At 36.9% G+C, this 23,374-nt stretch overlaps 1 protein-coding gene and 1 pseudogene across 4 annotated transcripts in view; one reads left to right on the top strand and one right to left on the bottom strand.

The window, feature by feature from the left end:
- The window catches only part of GRIA4 (glutamate ionotropic receptor AMPA type subunit 4), a 666,530-nt gene that overhangs the window by 165,162 nt on the left and 477,994 nt on the right, over positions 1 to 23,374 (top strand). The window lies entirely within an intron of this gene.
- LOC138421387 (ferritin light chain pseudogene) lies at positions 13,321 to 14,196 on the bottom strand (annotated as a pseudogene).

The following is a 23,374-nucleotide window of genomic DNA, read 5'->3' as shown; positions in this document are numbered from 1 at the left end:
ATACTAGAGTGAGTTTCAGTTTCCTTTTCCAGAGCATCTTCCTGACAGAGGGATCAAAGCAGCATCTCTTGCATCTCCTGCATTGGCAGGCAGGTTCTTTATCACTAGCACGAATGGGCAAGCCCATAACAATGCACAGAAGTTGTCTTGTTGGGGGCAGGCACTAATGGTCTGCTCCATTCCCTTACTCCCTTGTCCTGTCATGGGAGTCTTCAGGAGGAAAATGCCCTAATGTCTTTTAAGTATCTGACCCATGCTTACACAATTTTAATTGGTCTGGTCCTCAACTTAAGGGATAAAGAGGAAAAGAGAGTCCTCACCCATTTGGGGACAGTGGATTATGGGGCCTTTGGAACACTCCAGAGTGTAACCCTGGCCAGAGTTCCCCAACTACTTCCACAGGCACTAGCCTGTTTGCAGAGGGTTCAAGGAGTGAGAAATGAGATTAGGGGGAACTTTATAGGAAGTACTTCTCAATTTAGCCTGAGTAGTTAGTACCAGATGTTTGTGTATTACCAAAGTAGCTAGAATGAACCAAAACCTAGCCAGCCAGAAAATCACACTAACCTGACTTCTCAGTTTCATTAGACCTGTGACCTTTGTCTAAAGTGCCTTATAAATGGAATTTTCCTTCACAGGGAAACTCCCCAAGTTGAAGCTAAAACTCCTCACTATCAAAGTTACCCAAGGCTCCTGTAGGAAAAATTAGAATCAGGTGCCTCAAGTCCAAGGGAGCCCCCAGCTCTTTTCATTCATTATCAAAGTGTTCCTCTCCTTTGCAAGGTGTGTGTAACTGTGAAATTGTATAATTGGGAGCCATTTAGAGACCATTGCTTTTCTGTTCCTCAGATATCTAATATAGGCCCAAAGCGGTTTCCTTCAAAAACAGATGAAATATTTGTCATCTTTATAAGTTTGATAACACCAAAGCACAAAAGACAGGCAGATTTCATGAAACACACACACACAAATAAATTGCACTGATACACAGATGATCCAGTTCCCAACTCAGGTAAATAAATTTACTGTATAAAAGTGAACTGTTACAACTAGGGTAGGCTTAACCCCTCTATGAACTAGTTCCCAATGAACCAGTTCTAACTCAGGTAAATTCCAAAACCTCCCCCTGCCAACAAGATACCCCATCCAAATTGGCACGTCCCATAAAGGAGAAGTCCAAATTGAGGGAATAATATATTCCCAGCACACCAGAGAAACATAGCTTACAAAATCAAGCCCATCAACTCATAGCACAAAGGGGCACACAGAAATGCAGACAAACTGGCTATTGAATTGGGTAAACTTACCCCATGAAATTGATTCCATTGATTCATAGAAGTTTGTCTGTTCCTTGCTTCAGCTGACAAGTGTAGGAAGAGCCAGTGCTGCTTCAAGGAATCTTGAACAAAAGATCCTCAGGAAAAATGGACCAAGCAGCTGCTAGAGCCTTGACCCATTATTTCCTGACTGGGTTGACTAGCCATAAGGAGCAAGGATTCTGATGGCTAAGCCAAATTTGTTACTGAGTCCAAGCGTGATCTGCTAGCCACATAACAAGCCAATGAATCTGAGAGAGGAGGTGTTGAGGCAAGAAATATGCTTTTATTCAGAGAGCCAGATGACCAAAGAGATGCCAGAGTAATGTCTCACAATAACCATTTTGTCAGGTAGAGTCCAGATGTCAGGTTCTTTTATGGATCAGAGATGGGGAGGGAAGTGAGGAAACAAAATAAAAAAGCCATTAATCTTCAGATGGTTAAATCTGTAGGCTGATGTGTTAATTTCTTCCTTCCTGTCATCTACAGGTGGATAGAGTTCTGAACAAAGGCACTTTAGTTTAGTGAGTCAGAGGGGCAGGATTCTGAGGTAGGCCATTATGTATGATTCTAATAGCAAAAGCAATGGCAAGCAAGTCAAAGCAAGAAACAGTTCAAAATGGACTCAGAATTGACTTCTCCCTGCAACAAAATTGAGCTCCATGAGCTGTTTGTACATTTTGGAGATTAATTCCTTGCCAATTGCTTCATTTGAAAATACTTTCTACCATTCTGAGGGTTGTCCTTTTGTTTTGTGTTTAGTTTCCTTTGTTGTGCAAAAGATTTTACATTTAATTAAATCCCCTCCCCCCCCTTTTTCCCCCGTTTTTCTTCTTGTTTACATTACTCTAGGAGGGAATGGGAAAAGATTCTCTTTTTTTGTAATTTATGTCACATATTGTTCTGCCATTGATTTCCTCTAATATTTTCATAGTATCTGGCCTTACATTTAGATTATCAATCCATTTAGAGTTTATTTTTCTGTATGGTGTTAGACAGTGTTCTAATTTCATTGTTTTATATGAAGCTGTTTTGTTTTCCCTGCACCAACTTATAGAATAAGCTGTCTTTTCTCCATTTTGTACTCTTCCTTCTTTTGTCTAATATAAAGTGACTATAGCTGTGTGGGTTTATCTCTGAGCTTTCTATCCTTTTCCATTGATCAACAAATACTTCTATTTTTATGCCAGTACCATACCGTCTTGATGACTGTAGCTTTGTAGTATAGTCTTAGGTCAGGGAACTTGATTCCTCCAGCTCCATTTTTCTTTCTCAAGGTTGCTTTGGCTATTTGGGGTCTTTTGTGTCTTCATACAAATTATAAAACTGTTTGTTCTAATTCTGTGAAAATGTTTTGATAATTTGATAGGGATAGCATTGAATCTATAGACTGCTCTGGGTGGCATAGTCATTTTGATACATTTTATTGTTCCAACCCAAGAAAATAGTATGTTTCTCCATCTGTTTTTTGTCATCGTATATATTTTTCACCAATATTTTACAGTTTTCAGGCAAAAAAAAAAAAAAACTCCTCAAATGAGTAACACACCAGGAAACACATTAATTAAACTAACAAAAATTAAATACAAAGAAAAAAGTATTAATAGCAGCAAGGGGAAAGCAACAAAAATTACACAAAGGAGTCCCCATAAGGTAATCAGTTAATATTTCAGCAGAAACTCTGCAGGCCTGAAGGTTAGTAGCAGGATATATTAAAAATGATGAAAAGGAAAAAAACTGCAATCAAGATAACCCAACAAGGCTCTCATTTAGATTTTTCTTTATTTTTTAAATTACTTATTTTGGTTGATAAAATGTAATTATTTATTTTTTTACAGTTTGCCAAAATCCTTTTTTATATTTTTGCACGATACTTGACTTACTTTGTTATGCTGTTTTCTGCCATACATCAACATGAATCGACCATAGTTATAGACATGCCCTCTCCCTCTTGAAACTCCCTTCCCTTTCCCACCCCATCCCATCCCTTTAGGTTGTCACAGAGCTCCAGACTGAACTCCCTGAGCTATACAGTAACTTCCCATTAGCTATGTTTTACACATGATTGTGTATTTATCTCAATGCTATTCTCTCAATTCTTCACATCCTCTCCTTCCTCCCCTAGTGTCCATAAATCTGTTCTCTATGTCCAAGTCTCTATTCCTGCCCTGCAAATAGGTTCATCAGAAGCATTTCTCTAGATTCTGTATATATGCATTAATATATAATATTTGTTTTTCTCTTTCTGACTGAACTTCACTCTGTATAACAAGCTCTTGGTTTATCCACCTCACTAGAACTGACTCAAATGTGTTCCTTTTCATGCCTGAGTAATATTCCATTGGTGTATATGCTACAACTTCTTTATCCATTCATCTGTCAAAGACACGTAGGTTGCTTTCATGTCCTTGCTATTGTAAATAGTATTTCAATGAACATCGGGGTACATGTGCCTTTTTCAATTATGGTTTACTCAGGGTATATGGTCTGTAGTGGAATTGCCGGATTTGGCTGGGAAATCAGAAGCTTTACAGACAAGTAAAAGCTAACAGAATATAGTACCACCAAACCAGTTTTAAAACAAATACTAAAAAGAATTTCCATAGGCAGGAGACATTAGAGAAGGGAACAAAAGAGAAAGAGAAGAAAAAAGATCTACAAAATGAAGCTCAAGCAATTAAAAGAATGGCAACAGAAACATACATTATCAATAATCACCTTAAATGTAAATGGATTAAATGCTATAATCAAAAGACATAGATTGGCCCAATGGATACAAAACCACGATTATATATATGCTGTCTACTAGATACCAACTTCAGATCTAAGGACAGATGCAGACTGAAAATGAGAGGATGGAAAAAGATATTTCATGCAAAAGGAAATCGAAAGAAAGCTGAAGTAGTAATAGTCATATAAAAATATAGAGTTTTAAAGAAGACTGTTACAGGAAACAGGGAAGAACACTGCATAATGATCATGGGATGAATCAAGAAGATGTAACAACTGCAAATATATATGCACCCAACATAGGAACATCTCAATATACAAGGCAAATCCTAACAACTATCAAAGGGGAAATCAACAGTAACAGAACAATAGTGGGAAACTTTAGCTCCCCTCTTATATCAATTGGCAGATTATTCATACAGAGAATTAATAAGGAAACACAAGCCTTAAATGACAGACTAAACATCATAGGTCATTCCATCTGAAAACAGAAGAATATACTTTCTTTCCAAATGCACACAAAACCTATTTCAGGATAATCACATCCTGGTTCACAAATCAAACCTCAGTAATTTAAGAAAGTTGAAATCATATCAGGCATTTTTTCTAACCACAAGACTACGTGATTAGAAAACAACTACAAGGGAAAAAATAGATTTTTTAAAAAAAGAAGGCTAAACAATATGTTGCTAAATAATCAATGGATCATGGAAGAAATTAAAGAGGAAATTTAAAAATACCTATAAACAAATGACAACAGAAACATAATCAAAACCTATAGGACATAGCAAAAACAGTTATAATAGGGAAGTTTATAAACAATGCAATCTTACCTTAAGAAAACAACCTCAAATAAACAACGTAACCTTACACATTAATCAACCAGAGAAAGAAGAACAAACAAAACCCAAAGTTAGTAGGAGGAAAAGAATCACAATAATAAGAGCATAGATAGATGAAATAGACATGAAGAAAGAGCAACAAAGATCAGTGAACCTAAAAGCTGTTATTGTTCTTTTTTTTTTAAGATAAACAAAACTGATATAACCTAAGCTAGACTCATCAAGATAAAAGGAAGAGGACTCAATTCAATAAAACTAGAAATGAAAAAATAAGAAATTACAATATACACCACAGAAATATAAAGAATTTAAAGACATTACTACAAGCAGCTATATACCAATTCAATTAGCAACCTTGAAGAAACAGATTTTTAGAAAGGTATAAATTTCCAAGACTGAAACAGGAAGAAATAGAAAACATGAACAGATCAATCACAGTTGAAAGGGGAAAAAAAAAGCAAAGAAAACATAAAAATAATCAAGAAACAAAAGCTGAAAATCAAGCAGAAAAAAAATGAAATAGTGAAATAAAAATGTATTAAAAATGTAAGAAGTAAAAATAATGAAACAACAACAAAAATTCCTTGGGGCTTCTGCTACCGGTATCCTTGCCTCCATGGTGAGCCACAGCCAACCCCTACCTCCTCTACAGGCCCTCAAGACCTTAGGCAGGTCTCTGGACCCACTGTGGGCACTGTGGGGGCAGCTCAGACTCCGAAGTCTCCCAACTCCTACATGTATGTGCCCACAAAGGCTACAGATGCTAAAGCTAGACTGATCTTAGTTGTGGAAGAGTTCATTGTCGGTTCCGATATTCTGCAGGTGCTGGGTTTACCGGGTGATTGTGAGGTTTAATCCACAGTTTTGTGCAGTTGCAAGTAGAGATTTCAGTTCTTATTCCTTAGTCTCTCAGCCTCTGTGGCTCACCTTTGATTTGAGTCCCACCTCTGCATGTGGGCTACCTTCAGGTGTCTGCCGAGATGTCTGCCCCAGGATAGAGGGGGCAAAGGCTGGAACTGGAGGCATGCTGCTCCATTTTGACTGGATGGGATGGGGCAACAAGTGACTGGGGTACTCTTGCCAACTTAGGTGGGATGGGCAAGAGGTGGTGACTGAAAGGCAGATGCTCACTCATGTTAGAGAAGAATAAGGCAGCAACAAGTGGGACACTCACGCTTGCTCTGGTCGGAGCCCCTCCCAGTGCCTAGGGCAGGCGCTGGCATGTGGGGAAAGAGGCCTCGATGGTGGCCCTGCCTTTCAGCATCAGTGCCTGGCTTCCATGGCAGTCTGCGCTTCCTCCTGGGTCATTCCTGGCTGCCAAACTCCCCACTGTCAGCCCCTGAAGCTGTCTGCACACAGCCAACAGTAGGCCTCTCCCTGGGTACACTCTCTAAACCCCAAGTTTTAGCACCTAGCCTTTGCCAGCATCAGCAGACACCTATCTGTTGCTCGGATATGAAAAACTGTGGCATGGACCATCTGTGTAAGTCTTGTTCTGTCCTGCCTGCCACAGACTGACCTCTGCAGTTTCCTCTGATAGCCAGCCCCCAAGGCTCCCCCAAGGCTCTATTTCAGCTGATCTCCCAGCTAGTGAGGGGGCTTCCCCGAGTCCAGTAAATCTCCTTTCCTAAAGGTTCCCCCAAGCAGGCAGGGGTGTGCGTCCCATCCCATTTCCTCTTTTCTTTTTCTTCCTTTTCTCTTTCATCTAACCTATCCAGGTTAGGGACTTTTCTTGTCCTTTTAGGTGCCTGAAGTCCTCTGCTAGTGTCCATGAACTGCTCTGTGAAAATTGCTCTATGTGTTAATATATTCTTGATGTACCTGTGGCAAGAAGTGAACCCTAGGTCCTCCTATTCCACTTGACCCAAACTCTACATGACTTAAAAAAAAATTTTTTTAAGTATACTCTTACTGCTGCTGCTGCTAAGTCGCTTCAGTTGTGTCTGACTCTTAGCAGCCCCATGGACTACAGCCCACCAGGCTCCTCCATCCATGGGATTTTTACAGGCAAGAGTACTGGAGTGGGGTGCCATTGCCTTCTCCTACTCTTACTAGGACTCTATTAAACCTATGTATACCAAAAAATAAATATTGGTAAACAGAAATACAGTACTTATTGCCTAATGGAGATAAAGCAATAAATTATTTTAAATTTTTTTCCTCTTTAATGTTTTACATTTCTTAAAAAATAAATTCACTCCTCAATGCACTTAAAAACATAAAAGAAAATTAAGACTACAGTTTTGTTTTTAATTTGCCAAATTCTCAAGCCTATTACCTTCTGCCTTTTCTGCATTAGATTCCAAAGTCTAATGGTATATGTAAAGAATGAGTAGTTTCATACAAATTTTTAAAAGATTAATCTACTTCATCTGACATTTTAGTCATAGTACATTCAAGTGCTAACAATACTTTTCTGTAAAAAATAAGATTAACAGTATTTAATTTATTTTGCAAGCATACACATAAGAGTAAAGAAGAGGATCTAAAACTCTTGATATATTTTAGAATTATAAGTGTATCTTTTTTATCTAATTTATTTCAAAGGCTCATAGATATTTCCAGCTCTATAAATATAGTAAATACTTACTCAATACAATTTAAAGTGTGTTTGCTTAAAAGGATAGGTTTACTATCTTCATTCAATAAGAGTCTGTACTACAGAATAGTCTGTGGCAGCCGTCAAAGAAAAAAATTATTTCCCCATAAGTTTTTATTAATCAATTTATAACCTAGTTAACTATTAAATTCCAATTTCAGGGAATGCTTAAAAGGTAAAGATTCTATAAGACCTTGTAAAATGTACACTGAATTCAGAGATTAAGAAACACATCCTCAAGATAGTGACAGATCTGAGTAGTGAAAAATGACTAAGGTGACTAGGTGAGGAAGTAGTGGTTAAGTGCACAGGAACATTTCAGGGTTGAGGAAGTAGGGGCAAAGGCCTTATAAAAAGAAAAATGGATGATGTGGCTATATAGGCCAGAAGGTAGAAGACTTGTTAGGCCTATGTAGGAACTTGGTCTTCATTTTATGTAGTTTTTGAAGGACTTCAGAAAAAAAAAAAAAAACACAAATATACACTTTTTAAAAGATCACCCTGGATCCAATGTAGAGAAACAATTGAAGGAAGATATGAATCATTGCTGAGAGTTTCTTAAGTAGCCTAAGAAAGATATGGATGGGTATAAAAAAAAAAAAAACTATAACAACTGCAGCAAACAAGATTAAATATTTCAAATAAACTTAAAAAGAAATATGCATTACCTTTATAAGAGAAACTTTAAACCATACCTGAGAGATGCAAAATTAGACTTGAATAAGTAGAAAGACATTTCATCTTCTTGTGTGAGACTATTCAACTATAAAGATGTCAGTACTCACTTAATAAACTTATAAACTTAACTCAATCTTAATCAAAATATTAGCAGACTCTTTAATGGTATAAAACAAGTAAATAATGAAGTTCATATGGAAAAGCAAACATACAAGATGAGGCAGGAAAACACTGACAAGGAAAATGTATGAGAAGATATTAGCTGTGCCAGATAGAAAGCTAAAGATTTACTTCAAACTTTCTGTTAAGAGAACAGAGGAATAGAATGGAAAACCCAGAAATAGATCCAAGTACATAAAGAAATTTATTATATGATAAAGGTAATATATTTGGAGCAACAATGACTCAAAGATGCAGTTTTAAATTAATGATTGCTGACCAACTGGGAGATCATTTGGAAAAAATAATGTTTTATAAATATCACACACCATATACCAGAATAAATTCCAAATAGATCAGGAATCTAAATATAAAAATGAAAATAACACAAGAACTAGAAGAACACTGGGATGAGTTTCTCTTTATCATCATAATAAGAAAATACATTTTATTTCTCAAACTGTAGAAAAATGAAAGAAAAAACACTGATGAATTTGACCACATTAAAGTGAAGTAAAAAAAAAAAAGCTAAGATAATAACATGAAGTATCACAGATAATTGATGAACTGGGAGAAAATAATTGTAATGTGTAACACAGAGAGCAATACTATTGATACACTGTTCTTGTTCACTTGCTAAGTTCTGCACAACTTTTTGTGACACCATGGATTTCAGCCCACCAGGCTCTTCTGTTCTCCATTATCTTTCAAGATTTGCTCAAATTCATGTCCACTGAGTAGGTGATACTATCTAATAATTTCCTCTTCTGCTGCCCATTTCTTTTTTTTTTTGCCTTCAATCTTTCCCAGCATTAGGGTATTTTCCAGTGAGCTGGCTCTTCACTTCAGGTCCCCAAAGGATTGGAGCTTCACCTACGGCATCCATCCTTACAATGAATATTCAGGATTTATTTCTCTTAGGATTGATGAGTTTGATCTCCTTCCAGCCCAAAGGACTCTCAAGTATTTTTTCCAGCACCACAATTCAAAAGCATCAATTCTTCAGTGTTTAGCTTTCTGTATGGTCCAACTCTCACATTGTACATGAATACTGGAAAAAACACAGCTTGGACTATATCAACTTTTGTTGGTAAATTGATGTCTCTGCTTTATAATGTGCTTTCAAAATTAGCTTTCCTTCAAAAGAGCAAGTATCTTTGAATTTCATTGCTGTGATTACTGTCCTCAGTGATTTTGGAAACAAAAATAAAATCTGTCAGTGTTTTCATTTCTTTCCCTTCTATCAAAGTGGTTGTGCCATAATCTTAGTTTTGTTTTGTTTTGTTTTTAATGTTGAATATCAAGCCAACTTTTTCACTTTCCTCTTTCAGTCCCATCAAAAGGATCTTTAGTTCCTCTTCAGTTTCTGCAGAGTGTTATCATCTGCATATCTGAGGTGTTCACATTTCTATCAGAAATCTGGATTCCATATTGTGATTCATCCAATCTGAGATTTCAAATGATGTACTCTGCATACAGGACTTCCCTAGTGACTCAGTGTGTAAAGAATCTGCCCATGATGCATAAGATGCAGGAGACATGGATTCAGTCCCTGGGTCAGGAAGATCTCTTAGAGGAGGGCATGGCAACCCACTCCAGTGTTCTTGCCTGGAGAATCCCATGGACAGAGGAACTTGGTGGGCTACATACCACGGGGTCACAAAGAATAAGACATGACTGAAGTGATGGAGCATGCACACATGGACTCTGCATATAAGTTAAGTAAGTGGGGTGACAGTATACAGCCTTATCATGCTCCTTTTTTCAATTTTGAACTAGTCAGTTATTCCATGTATGGTTTTAACTGTTGCTTTTTGACCCTGTTATAGATTTCTCAGGAGAATGGTGAGGAGGTCTGATATTCCCATCTCTATAAAAATTTCCCCAGAGCTTATAGTGATCCACACAGTCAAAGTATTTAGCAAAATCAGTAAAGCAATAGATATTTTTCTGGAACTCTCTTTCTTTCTCTATGATTGAACGACTGTTGACAATTTGATTTCTTCCCTCACTTCAATTAGCTTTACTCATTGTAATGCTTTCTAAGGTCCTCTTGACTTCACACTCCGGGATATCTGGCTTAGGTGAGCGACCACACCATCGTGGTTATCCAGGTCATTAAGATCTGCTTTGTATTGTTCTTCTGTGTATTCTTGCCACCTCTTCTTAATCTCTTCTGCTAAGTCCTTACATTTTCTGTTCTTCATCATGCCCATTGTTGTGTGAAATGCTTCCTTGATGTGGCCAATTTTTCTGGAGAGATCTCTAGTCTTTTCTATTCTGTTGTTTTCCTCTATTCCTTTGCATTGTTTATTTAAGAAGGTCTTTTTATATCTCCTTGCTCTTCTCTGGAATTCTGCATTAAGTTGGGTATGTGTGTTTGTTGGTCGCTCAGTTGGGTTTGACTCTTTATGACCCTTGGACTATAACCCACCCAGCTACTCTATCCATGGGGTTCTCCAGGCAAAAATGCTGCAGTGGGTTGCCTTTCCCTTCTCTAGAGGATCTTCCAAACCCAGGGATCTATCCTAGGTGTCCTGTACTCCAGGCAGATCTGTTACCATCTGAGCCACCAGGGAAATCCTCATTTTGGCATGTCTTTCCCTTTCTCCCTTGCTTTTTTCTGCTCTTCTTTCCTCAGATATTTGTAAAGCCTCCTCAGACAATCACTTTGCCTTCTTGCTTTTCTACTTTGGGGGGATGGTTTTGGTCACTTCCTGTCCAATGTTATGAACCTCTGTTCATAGTTCTTCACATAATCTGTCTACCAGATCTAATCTCTTGAATCTATTTGCCACCTCCAATGTATAAGGGATATGATTTAGGTCACACCTGATGGCCTACTGCTCTTTCCCTATTTTCTTTAAGTCTGAATTTTCCAATAAGGAGCTCATGATCTGAGCCACGGTCAACTCCTGGTCTTGTTTTTGCTGACTCTATAGAGTTTCTCTGTCTTTGGTTGCAAAGAATATAATCAATCTGATTTCAGTGTTGACCATCTGGTGATGTCCACATGTAGTCTCATGTGTTGCTGTTAATTGGTGTTTGCTATGACCAGCACGTTCTCTTGACAAAACTCTGTTAGCTTTTGCCCTGCTTCATTTTGTACTCTGAGGCCAACCTTACCTGGTACTCCAGATATCTCTTGACTTCCTACTTCTGCATTCTAATTCCCTATGATGAAAAAAACTTTCCAGGTGGCATAGTGATAAAGAATCTGCCTGCCAATGCCAAAATATGCAAGAGATGCAGGTTTTATCCCTAGGTAGGGAGATCCCCTGGAGTAGGAAATGGCAATCCACTCCACTATTCTTACCAGGAAAGTTTCATGTAGAGAGGAGCCTGGAGGGCTACCGTCTATGAGGTCACAAAGAGTCAGACACAACCAAGCAACTGAGCACACACACATGCTGAAAAGGCCATCTCTTTTTGGTATTAGTTCTAGAAGGTGACTAGGTATTCATAGAACCTGTCAACTTCAGCTTCTTCAACATCAGTGCTTGGAGCATAGACTTTGATTACTGTGATGTTAAGTGGTTTGCCTTGGAAATGAACTGAGATCATTCTGTTGCTTTTGAGGTGGCACTGAAGTACTACATTTTGGACTCTTGTTTATTATAGGGCCTACTCCATTTCTTCTAAGGGATTCTTGCCCACAGTAGTGGATATCATGGTTATCTTAATTAAATTCACCCTTTTCCATCCATTTTAACTCACTGATTCTTAAGATGCTGATGTTCAGTCTTGTCATCTCCTGCTTGACGATGTCCAATTTAACTTGACTGATGGACTTAACATGCCTGGTTCCTATACAATATTGTTCCTTACAGCATTGGACTTTATTCACTACCGGAAGCATCCACATCTGCCATCAGATACAACTGAGCATCATTTCCACTTTGGTCCAGCTGCTTCATTCTTTGTGGAGTTGTTAGTAACTGCCCTCTGCTCTTCTCCAGTAGCCTATTGAACACCTTCCAATCTGAAGGGCTCATCTTCTAGTCTCATATATTTTTGCCTTTTCATGCTGTTTATGGGGTTCTCATGGCAAGAATACTGGAGTGGGTTGCCATTTTCTCATCCAGTGGACCACTTTTTTGCCAGAACTCTTCACTACGACACAACCTTATTGGGCGGCCCTGCATGGCATGGCTCATAGCATCATTGAATTACACAAAGGGAGTTATGATCTTTTATCCTAATACACATAAGCCTCTTAAAACTAAAAAAAAAAAAGTTCAATAGTCTAACAAAATAAGAAAAAGACCCAAGAAGAAATTCACAACCGAAAAAAGAAAAAAAAAAAGATAAAAATCACCCTTAAATATATTATTTTAAAATTTCATTTGTTTGGCAAAATTTTAAAATGTAACAATATATCCTCTTGGTTGTGAACAGGGACTTACATATTATCAGAGTGAATGCAAACTGGTAGGACCCTTCTTGTGGAGAATTTAACAACATGTAAAAAAATACTCTGTGTGACACACACACATATCTTTTGATCTTTTGATCTGGTCATCCCACTTTTAAGAATCTACCTACCTTGAAGATACACCTCCAACAATACATATGCATAAGGTTCTTCTTTGCAGTACTGTTTGAATTACAAAATATTAAATATTACCTAGGTGATCTTACCCAGCAGAGTGCCTGAATAAAGTATGGTACTTCCAACAATAGAGTACACAACCATGGTTTTAAATTAGATAGCTGGTAAGAAGTTGCTATATAACACAGGGCATTCTGTGACGACCTAGAGGGGTGGGATGAGGGGAGGGGAGAGAGCCTCAAGAGGGAGGTGATATACATACAATTATGACTGATTTGCATTGTTTTCTGGCAGAAACCAACACTACATTGTAAATCAATTATTCTCCATATAAAAAATAAATTTTAAAAGGGAATAAAGAAGATCTCTACAAGATAAAGTGGAGTAATTTCCAAGCTATATTGTTGTTTTTCCTTTTTAATCTTGTTGCACACAGCTTTTTTTTTTTTTCTTTTTCTGCAAAAAGCTTTATTGTTTCCATTTGGTCCAAGGCTTGAGAGAGGGCTCCAGGGTGTTAAAAAGCTGCCTAGTGGCTGCGGAGAGGGGCTTCAGGCAGCCCTGATGTTAGGTGGGTTCTTCAATGGCCACTGGTCTCCAGAAGCTCCTAGTCGTGCTTGAGGGTAATCCTTTTGAAGAGATACTCGCCCAACCCAGCCTGGGGACCAGCCAGCCTACGGAGGTTAGTCAGGTGGTCACCCATCTTCTTGATGAGTTTCACTTCCTCGTGTAGGAAGTGGTTCTCCAGGAAGTCACAGATGTGGGGGTCTCCGCGGGCAGAAGCCAGGCCATGCAGATCCAGCAGGGCTTGATTCAGGTTCTTCTCTACGAGAAGGGCGGCTTCCATAGCGTCCTGGGTTTTACCTCACTCATCTTGAGATGGCTTCTGCACGTCCAGGAAGAGGGCGCGGCCGCCACGCTGGTTTTGCAGTTTCAAGAGACGCTCCGCGCCCTCGCGCTTCTCCTTGGCCAATTCGCGAAAAAAGTGACCCACTCCTTCCAGGGCCACATCGTCGTGGTCGAAATAGAAGCCCAGAGAGAGGTAGGTGTAGGAGGCCCGCAGTTGCATGTTAACCAGGCGGTTGATGGCGGCCTCCACCTCGGTAGAATAATTCTGACGAATCTGGGAGCTCATGATTGATCGGTAATAATAAGGAGTTAAAAAATGGTGGCTGGTCCCAGTGATCGCGGACAGCTGAGTGGCTGACTCCAGAGGTTGCGACTGGAAAAAAGGTTGGAGGGTGGTCAGAGGCTGGAGCAAGGGGCGTCCCTGGGTCTGTTCAGTCCAAGCACTGTTGAAGCAAGAGACAGATCCGCGGGGCCGCCGAGCACACTTCTGCACACAGATTTTCACACATGGGAAAACAGGAAGGGAATGGAAGCTACTGTGTGTCATGTAGGTTGTCTCTCACTTCACCAGTGCGTGCCTCACTACCGCTTACATAAATTCTTTGATGATGATGACCTGCAGTCTTTCAACAGATTAGGCCAGTATCAGAGCACTGCATCCTCATTTTACTCAGGCTTATGCCAAAGATGACGACAGTGTCTTTGGTGAAGACACTAAAGCTTTAAGGTGTATTAGACATTTTAGTTGATGTTAGAGTCATTACCAAGTGGCTAAAGGGAAGAACAGTGTTTAAAAAGTCCAAAAATAACAAAAGATGGTGTGGCTACTGCAAAGTCAATTGCAATACTGAATAAATATAAAAATATTGGACTATACTTGTTTAAAAATGTTGCCAATAATACAAATGAAAAGATTGCAGACCCATCACTACTGCTGCAATACAGATATACTCTATTATGAAAGACAGCTTAGAGAACACTGAAAGTCAAGTGACTGTGCTGGTAGCTCAGTCATGTCCAACTCTTTGTGACTTTATGGACTCTAACTCACCAGGCTCTTCTATCCATGGAATTCTCCAAACAAGAATACTTGAGTAGGTAGCCATTCCCTTCTTTAGGGTGTCTTACCAACCCAGGGATCAAACCTGGGTCTCTTACATTGCAGGCAGATTCTTAACCATCTGAACCACCAGAGAAGCCCAAAGACAGCTTAGAGAAAATTAGCAAAGGTGTTAATACAGTAGAAATCATAAAAGGTGTAATTTTAGCTATAGATACTGTAATTGCTAAACTTAATATGCAGTCTAAAACTGTATTAGCCCTTGAAGAAATTGCTGATTGCTAAGATTTCACCAAAGAGATGGGCTATATACAATTATGGATAAAATCATGAATGATGATTATAAATTATTAAATTATTAAGTGGAAGTATAATTCTTCATATTTTTATTCACTAAAAGATCAGAAATGTTAATTTCAGAATGCCTGTATTCTATTTAGTGAAAAGAGAGTGTCTAGTCCTTTATTGCTGCCTTTGAAATTGCCAATGTTCATTGTTGTCTTTGATAATGATTGCTGAAAATATTAATGGGGAAGCTCTAAATAAATTCATTTTGAATAGGCTAAAAGTTTGTTTTCAGATTGTAGTTATCCAGATGTTGTTGATAATATGAAAAATCTGCTTAAGGACATGCCTGTCACTGCTTGTGGGCTTCCCAGCTGGCTCAGTGGTAAAGAATCCACCTGCCAGTGCAGGAGATGCAGGTTTGATCCCTGCATTGGGAAGATCCCTGGAGGAGGAAATGGCAATCCACTCCAGTATTCTTGCCTGGACAATCCCATGGACATAGGAACCTGGCAGGTTACAGTTCATAAGACCACGAAGAAGAGGAAACTAGTGAGAAAAAGCAGTCACTCATCACTATTTGTTGGTTCAGTGCTTGGAGAAGAGAGTTTGTTGTTAAACCTTGATGCTGATGTTGTTCTCACTCATGACGTAGACAAAGTTGGGGAGGTTATGGTGACCAAAGATGAAGCTCTGCTCTTAAAAGGAAAGGGTTGACAGTCTAAAATTTAAAAGCATGTTTAAGAAATCAATGAGAAGTTAGATATCATAACTAAAGAATATGAAAAGGAAAAACTGAGTGTACTTGTAAAACTTTCAGTGGAATAGCTGTGCTTCAGGTTAATGAAACAAACTATGTTGAAGTGAATGAAAAGAAATTTACTCTTGGAGTTCCAGGAGTTGCTATTAAAGAAAGCATCATTCTGGGAGGGAGTTGTAATCAGCTTTAATACCTTTCAGCCTTAGAGTCACTAAATTTTTGAATGAAAATTTATTTAATGATATAGAAATTACTAAAAGAACACTCAAAATCTTGTTGTGATCATTGTTTAAAAGATGTACATGTAGGAAGATTGCTGATAATTGATAAAATCATGCTAAGTTTCTCAGTAGTTGGTTGTGATGCTACGCTTGGAGATTTTGTGAATATGTTGAAGAAAGGAATTATTGATTGATATTAATATTGCAAGAATTTCTTTATTGGGTGGTAAAGAAGAAAAATATCCTGGAAATCAGTGGAATGGGTGGAATAGGGGATGATATGTTCTAATTATTAATGAACTATGACAGGATGTTTGAAACAATGTTTCTCACCAATAATTTCAGAAAAGTCAGTTGAAGAAAGTGACTGAAGAAAAGGCTGTCTGATATTTAATAAATTTGCTATAAACATCAATTATGACTTTTAGTTGACAATATATAATGATTTACTACTGTCATTGTCCATACTTATTGATATTAATAATATATTTTGTATTTTAAATAAAAAAGTCATTTGTACAATCATGAAAAAGGGACATGTGAAAGAATATCTGTATTATGCTATCTTTTATGTGAGGAAAAGGGGCAATGATAGAAAACATATTTATCCACTAATCTCTTCAAAAGAAATATCAGAAAGACAAAGCAGAAGCTCATAAAATTGGTCCTCAGTATTAGGTGGATAGGAATGGAAATGAAAGAATGTGAAAGGAACCTCTAAGTATAATTTCCTGTGTAGCACTGTCTTTTAGGATATAACCTACAACAAAAATATATGATAAAACCAGATGTAGAGGGAGCCCAAAATGGAATACAAGAATAGCAATAGTACCAAATACCTAGCTATTAATATATTATAAATAAATGATATAACCATACTAAAAAGGATAGAGAAAAATGAATTCACTTAGTAATTTTGGGAAACAATATTTTGTTTGGGAAAGAAAATTGAGTTAGTATATACAATACACAAATATATACTACTGTTGACTTAAAAAATATTCACAACCTAAAAGGAAACTTTAGGACTTCAAGCACAAGAAAAACCCTCTCAAGTAAAACCCTGAGAGCAGTACTTAAAGGAGATGAGAGGGGAGCCAAGTTATATTGAAGTTCTGCAGGTCATTTTGGCAGGTCAAAATGTCAAAAGATTAATTAATTAAAGAAAACTCGATATGCCAAGTTAAAGACTTCAGGGCTTTTCTAGGAATGGGACAATGCAAGAGTCTGGGCTCACTGAAATCATTCTTATGATATGATTCTCAGCTATCTGTGGCCAGTATCCTTCATTTTCACATCCTGAGTTTCCTTGGGACGCAGCAGCTGACACTGGAATCACTGGTGACTGTGAAACCCTTTGTTTATGATACAGTAGCCGAAGAACTGATGCTTTTGAACTGTGGTGTTGGAGAAGACTTGAGAGTCCCTTGGACTGCAATGAGATCTGACCAGTCAATTCTAAAGGAGATCAGTCCTGGGTGTTCTTTGGAAGGATTGATGCTAAAGCTGAAACTGCAGTAATTTGGCCACCTCATGCGAAGAGTTGACTCATTGGAAAAGACTCTGATGCTGGGAGGGATTGGGGGCAGGAGGAGAAGGGGGTAACAAAGGATGAGATGGCTGGATGACATCACTGACTCGATGGACGTGAGTTGACTGAACTACGGGAGTTGGTGATGGACAGGGAGGCCTGGCATGCATGTGGGTTGCAAAGAGTCGGACACGACTGAGCGACTGAACTGAACTGAACTGAACTGAGGCAATACAATAAGTCCCTACATATAAATGAATTCCACTCTGAGAGCATGGCTGTGAATCCAACAGTTAGCCTAGGTATCCGAATAGCACAATGTGTGCTCTAATAGATTTATAATACTTTTCACACAAATAATGCATCACAAACACAAAGACTAAAGAAAACATATCTAATATCATAGTACATTGCCTTGAAAAGCGTAGCACACAGCAGTACAATACAATAGCCCAACATCTGGCATAGAGGGGCTGGCATTGAGCATGCAGGCAAGAAGAGTTACTGAATGCAGGAGAGATAGGAGGTGGGAGATGATAGAGCTGAAGGAATGTTAGCAATAGAAGACAGAGAGCAAGCTGCAATTTCACTCACACTTGAGTTTATGACATAGGTTCTGGTTCCTCACTGGATTCAATTCTATCTACCCTCTTGAAAAAAAACAATCCAGTGGTGTCTGAGTAGTAGCTGTATTTTTCCTCGTCATGAATGACATGGTAGCACTGAATAGGCTTCTGAACAGCTGCTGCGACCTTCATGTACCATTCCACATTTAGGTCCTGTGTCTCAAAAACTAATAGTGCCTCCTCAGACAAAGAAAAATCCCTTTGCCATTTCTTGTACTATGAATCTCTTCAGCTCTTCAGCTCTTCCATTACTTCTTCTTCCTCTTGTCTGTCTTCATCCTTTCTCTGGGCCTTCAAATCCATCAGGTCTTCATTAGTAAGGTCCTTGTGTTGCACATCAAGGAGTTCAGTGATTTTCCTTTTGCAGATCTAGCACCAGCTTCTTTCTGAGGGTCATTAAGTTGCAGAAGAAATCTTTGAACCACTCATCCACCTTCTCAAATTCATGAAAATTGTGAATGAACTGCGGGCAAAGTTTCTTCCAAACTCCACTCATGGTGACAGCCATAATCTCACACCAAGCAAAGCCAATGCTTTTTATGGCCTTGTAGATGTTATAGTTCATCCAAAATTGTTGCAAGGTTGTTCCTGATTTATCATTTATCATTACTCTTTGACAAAAAGTGTGACATAAATAATATTTCTTGAAAGTCACTATAACTCCCATAGATTGAGTATTCAGTGGTAGATGCACTACTTTGATGTTGAGATGAAAGTCATCAATTATAGGAAGGGTCCTGGAGCATTGTTGAGCAGCAGAAAAATGTTGGATGGGATGTTCTTCTTTAAGCAATATTTCTCTATATCTAGGATAAAGTGGTGTAAAAAACAGTTTTGGATTACAGCCTGTGTAACCGAGGCTTTGCAGTTATCATCCCCACAACAGGAAGAGAGCTCTTGGCTATGTATTTAAGGGCTCTTGGGTTCTCTGGATGATAAACTAAGAGAGGCTTAGCTTTACATGACCAGAAGTATTGCCACCAAACAGTAGAGTTTCTAATCTCTGCTGCTTTAAAGCCTGGCATCAACTTTTCCTCATTACTGATGTAGCTTTAGTCTGGCATTCTTTTCCAGTACAGTTCTGTTTTACCCACATTAAAAACCTGCTGGAATAAATACGTGCCTTCACCAATAGTTTCTCAAATAGTTTCAGGAAATTCCTGGACAGCTACCATATCTGCACTCAGTGCCTCACCATTTACTTTCAGGTTGTGAAGGTTGGCTCAAGTTTTAAACCAATGAAACCAGCTATATCTGATATTAAAAGCTGTGCCTTCTAATCTTTTACCATATTTCTTCTTCATGTCTTTATAAAGGCTTTAGACTTTCTCTCGAATCAGCAGTAAGCTGAGCAGGACTGAATGTTGGATGCTGATCCTGCATCTACACGCTGAGAAGTTTCTTCATCTCCTCCACCACTTTTCCATGCTTTTCCAATTATTGTCAACATTATCAGCAGAGCAGACCTTACACGTGCCATGATCTTGTCCTGTTCTTCTGAATTGTGCCAATGGTTGAACAATTCATCTTATAAGAACAAGCAACATCTACCATCTTATAACTTTGCTTCATTCAATCGTTTTCACTCTTTTTTTCAATCATTACTGTTTGGCATGTCTTAGCAGTAGCAGCTATCTCACTGCTGCTTTTGTCCTTGCTTCCAGACATTCTGGGCTTGAAATAAAGATATTTTAATACTGTATTCTATATAGTACTATATAATAAAGTACACAAAAGCACAACCACTTGTAGAGGATGCCTGCATGTGACAACATACACCAGACATGTGAACTAACTTATGTGATTGGGCATGTGGACACATGTTCACAGCTTTGAAAGTTTGCAACTTGAAGGTTTGTATGTGTGAGACTTACAGTATTCCATTTTGCAGTCACATTATTAAGCCAACATTAGTTAATCTATTTATTTGAAGATCATACATATCAATATAGTGGATCATTGCTAAGCAGACAGATAATTGTTAATGTATACACAATGTACTTTTGACCTATGTAATGCAAATTTATTCTCCTAATTTGGCTCAAAGCAACGTTCTAAAACTAAATTTATGAAGAAGATAAAAATTATTCCTTCATGTGTTAAAGCATACTTGTATTTTATGTTGTCCAGACTTTTTCTCATTATACAGAGCTTCCTATGGATTTGATCCATATACTTCCTTTGGGGAAAAAAAACTGAAAATGAACAAAGTAGAAGCCACTCTGAAAATAAAATACTCAGAACACTATTTCTGTGAGAGTGACTTTTTTTTTTTTAAGGCAACTTTAAGAAGAAATGTCAGGGATAATGATATAGGAAAACAGGCTGTTTGGTGAAATCAACATTGATGAAGCATGGTCCATGTCCCAGACAGTATAAGCAATTTTATTGATATAATCTTTTTAAAATGTGGTATCTGTCCTTAAGGGTTTAGAACCAGATAAGCCTTCACTTAAGGCTCAATTTTATTCTGGCTCAGCAATTAACTAAACTATACTATTGGACAAATTAAAAACCTTTCTAAACTATGGTTTCACCCTCTTTATATGTGAATACCACAACACTTATTTTGAAAACCTGTGAGAACTAAATGTAAAATATTGTGAAGGTAATTTGCCTGGAAATAAATGTCGGTGTTTCTTTCCCTTACCCTTTATAACAGCATTTTTTTAGAAGATTCAGCTTTAAAATACATGGATGTTATAAATCATTATATAAATGAAAATAATTGTTATTAAGAATAATTAGAAAAATGGCTTTTACTCTTATCAGTCTCATAAATGAACACACATTTTTGTGCATTTTCATGGTCAACATGTAGACATAGGACATTGGAAAATAGGGTGGCTTTTTCCCTTATGGTAAAGATCTAATGTATCTAATTCATGTTAAACTGTCCAAGAGATTTATGTCTAGAATATCTAGATATAAAAATAAAATCTTCAGATAGCAAAAATAAACTCAAGGGAACTAAAAAGGTCTGTAGGCACATTCCTTACCATGCTATGTCAGCCATATAATTCAGTAAATTTCTATCTTATTCAAAATAAGAAAATAACATAAGAATGGAAATGGGATAAATAATACAAAATTCTGCTACATACAAGAAGATTTCAAAGTCAATTCATATTTGCTTCTCAACAAAAACGTTATTTCAATACTTCAACTCATTTTTGTGCATAATTTAAAAACGACATACTTTTTTCCCCTTATTAAACTTAGTGAATGTTTTTCATGTAGCTTTTTGTTAATATTAAAAAATCTTGAGTGAATTATCTATGAACAAGTCATTGAACTCTAGATATAAAGGTATATTTGGACCAGATCATTCCTCAAAACTAGAAAATGCTCAAAAAATGTGAAAATAGTGTTAAAAAGGCACTGGAAAAATTATTTCATTAACAGACATCATATAATAAATTTAAATATATTTTTAAAATGGAAATATCATTCAATATTTTTATATATGAAAATATGTTTAATTTCTTGATGGATATAAAAATAGTGTTTATCTTTAGAAATCTATGCAAAACTCTTCTACTAAGAGGTTACTATTGCAATATAGAATACAAAAACATTCCAAATTTAATTGTGTTTCTATGGACACAAACTCAAAGGAAATTTATAAAATGAAATTACTTATTAAAATGATAGGATTATGGGAATTTATTCTTTTTTTTCCCAATGCTTTAGTAAATAAAACCCATGCTTATGAAAATCCCATCATGGATTATGCATTCCAATTTTAACTGCAAGTGTTTGCTCTTTCCTGAATGATCAATGGGAATAGACGCTTTCAATATATTTTCAACTACCTGTTTCTCTGTCTTATACAAGAAGCTTTTTTAATTTGGGTTAATTGTTGAATTACTCAGGGTAAGGAGTTCATGCATTATCAATTAATATATGCTAATTACGAATATAAAATATTTTAAAGGTGCAGAAACACAAACCAAAATGGAAACTTAAACTAACTTGAAGTCACTACTAACAAAAGGACAATTTAACAACTATTAGCAACTGACCCAGAGAAGCAATAGTAGGTACAGCTGTCGGTGAAACAATTACTTGTGTACTGGCAGGCTTTGGAACTTATAGATACTTCAGTGAGCACAGGTATACTACACTAATTTCATTTGTTATAATAATAATATTGAAATCACTAAATTTAGAAAGGCCTTGGGACAGCCCATGATTAGGTTTAGGTTTTATATGACTTAGGTTGTATAAAATATTTTTTGAGTTTCTTGTATGTGAGAATTAGAGAATTTATGTGTCAACTTCCAAATTCAATTTACAAAACATTACTACAGGCTATATTTGATAAACCAAAATTATATTTTTTACTTTTATAGGAATTGATCTCAATCTTATTTTGGTAATTTTTATGCTAAGAATTACAAAAATTTATCGTGAAATACTTTAAATTCTAAAAAAAGACAAATAGAAACCAAATAAATATACAATTTTGATTTAAAAGCTATTGGTGCAACTTTTATATAAACCAATACAATATTGTAAAGTAATTAACCTCCAATTAAAATAAATAAATTTATATTTAAAAAGAAATTATTCTGGAGAATATGTGTCACAAAATTAGACTATGTTCAATTTCTTAATATTTTAATAATGTGTTACCACTTCTACATAACCTTGTTGAAATTTCCCTATAATAAATGATGGACAAGTCACTATAGAAGAATAACATGTCACAAATAACATGTCACAAAATAACATGTCACAAATCAACAACAGTAGAACATAGTATGTTAATATTAGTCATAAGACTGGCATAATCTATTATGAAATAACATCAATTGTCCTTCAAGATGTAATTTGTTCATTTTTAAATAAATCTATCTTAATTAATGGACTTCAAAATAATTATTTTATTCAGATTCATCAGAAATCTATATTGCTCAAATTAAATATGTCAATGCAGGTATTTATTGAATTGCAATGATAACATCTGCTTTAGAATATAATGCAGTTATACTGCACTGAATGATTCTGTGACTTTAATCAAGTTGGAACAGACCCAGAAATCTGTGAGTGTGCATTTATGCGTGTGGTATTCTGACTGTTTCAAAGGAGTCTTTGAAAGTTTTCTATTAGTAAAGATTCTATTTTAAATTTCCTTATGTCCACAAAAGGATAGTAGCCAAACCA

This window comes from Ovis canadensis, chromosome 15, assembly GCF_042477335.2.
Source record: "Ovis canadensis isolate MfBH-ARS-UI-01 breed Bighorn chromosome 15, ARS-UI_OviCan_v2, whole genome shotgun sequence".
Taxonomy (NCBI): Eukaryota; Metazoa; Chordata; class Mammalia; order Artiodactyla; family Bovidae; genus Ovis; species Ovis canadensis.
This window is presented reverse-complemented; position numbering and strand designations above follow the sequence as displayed.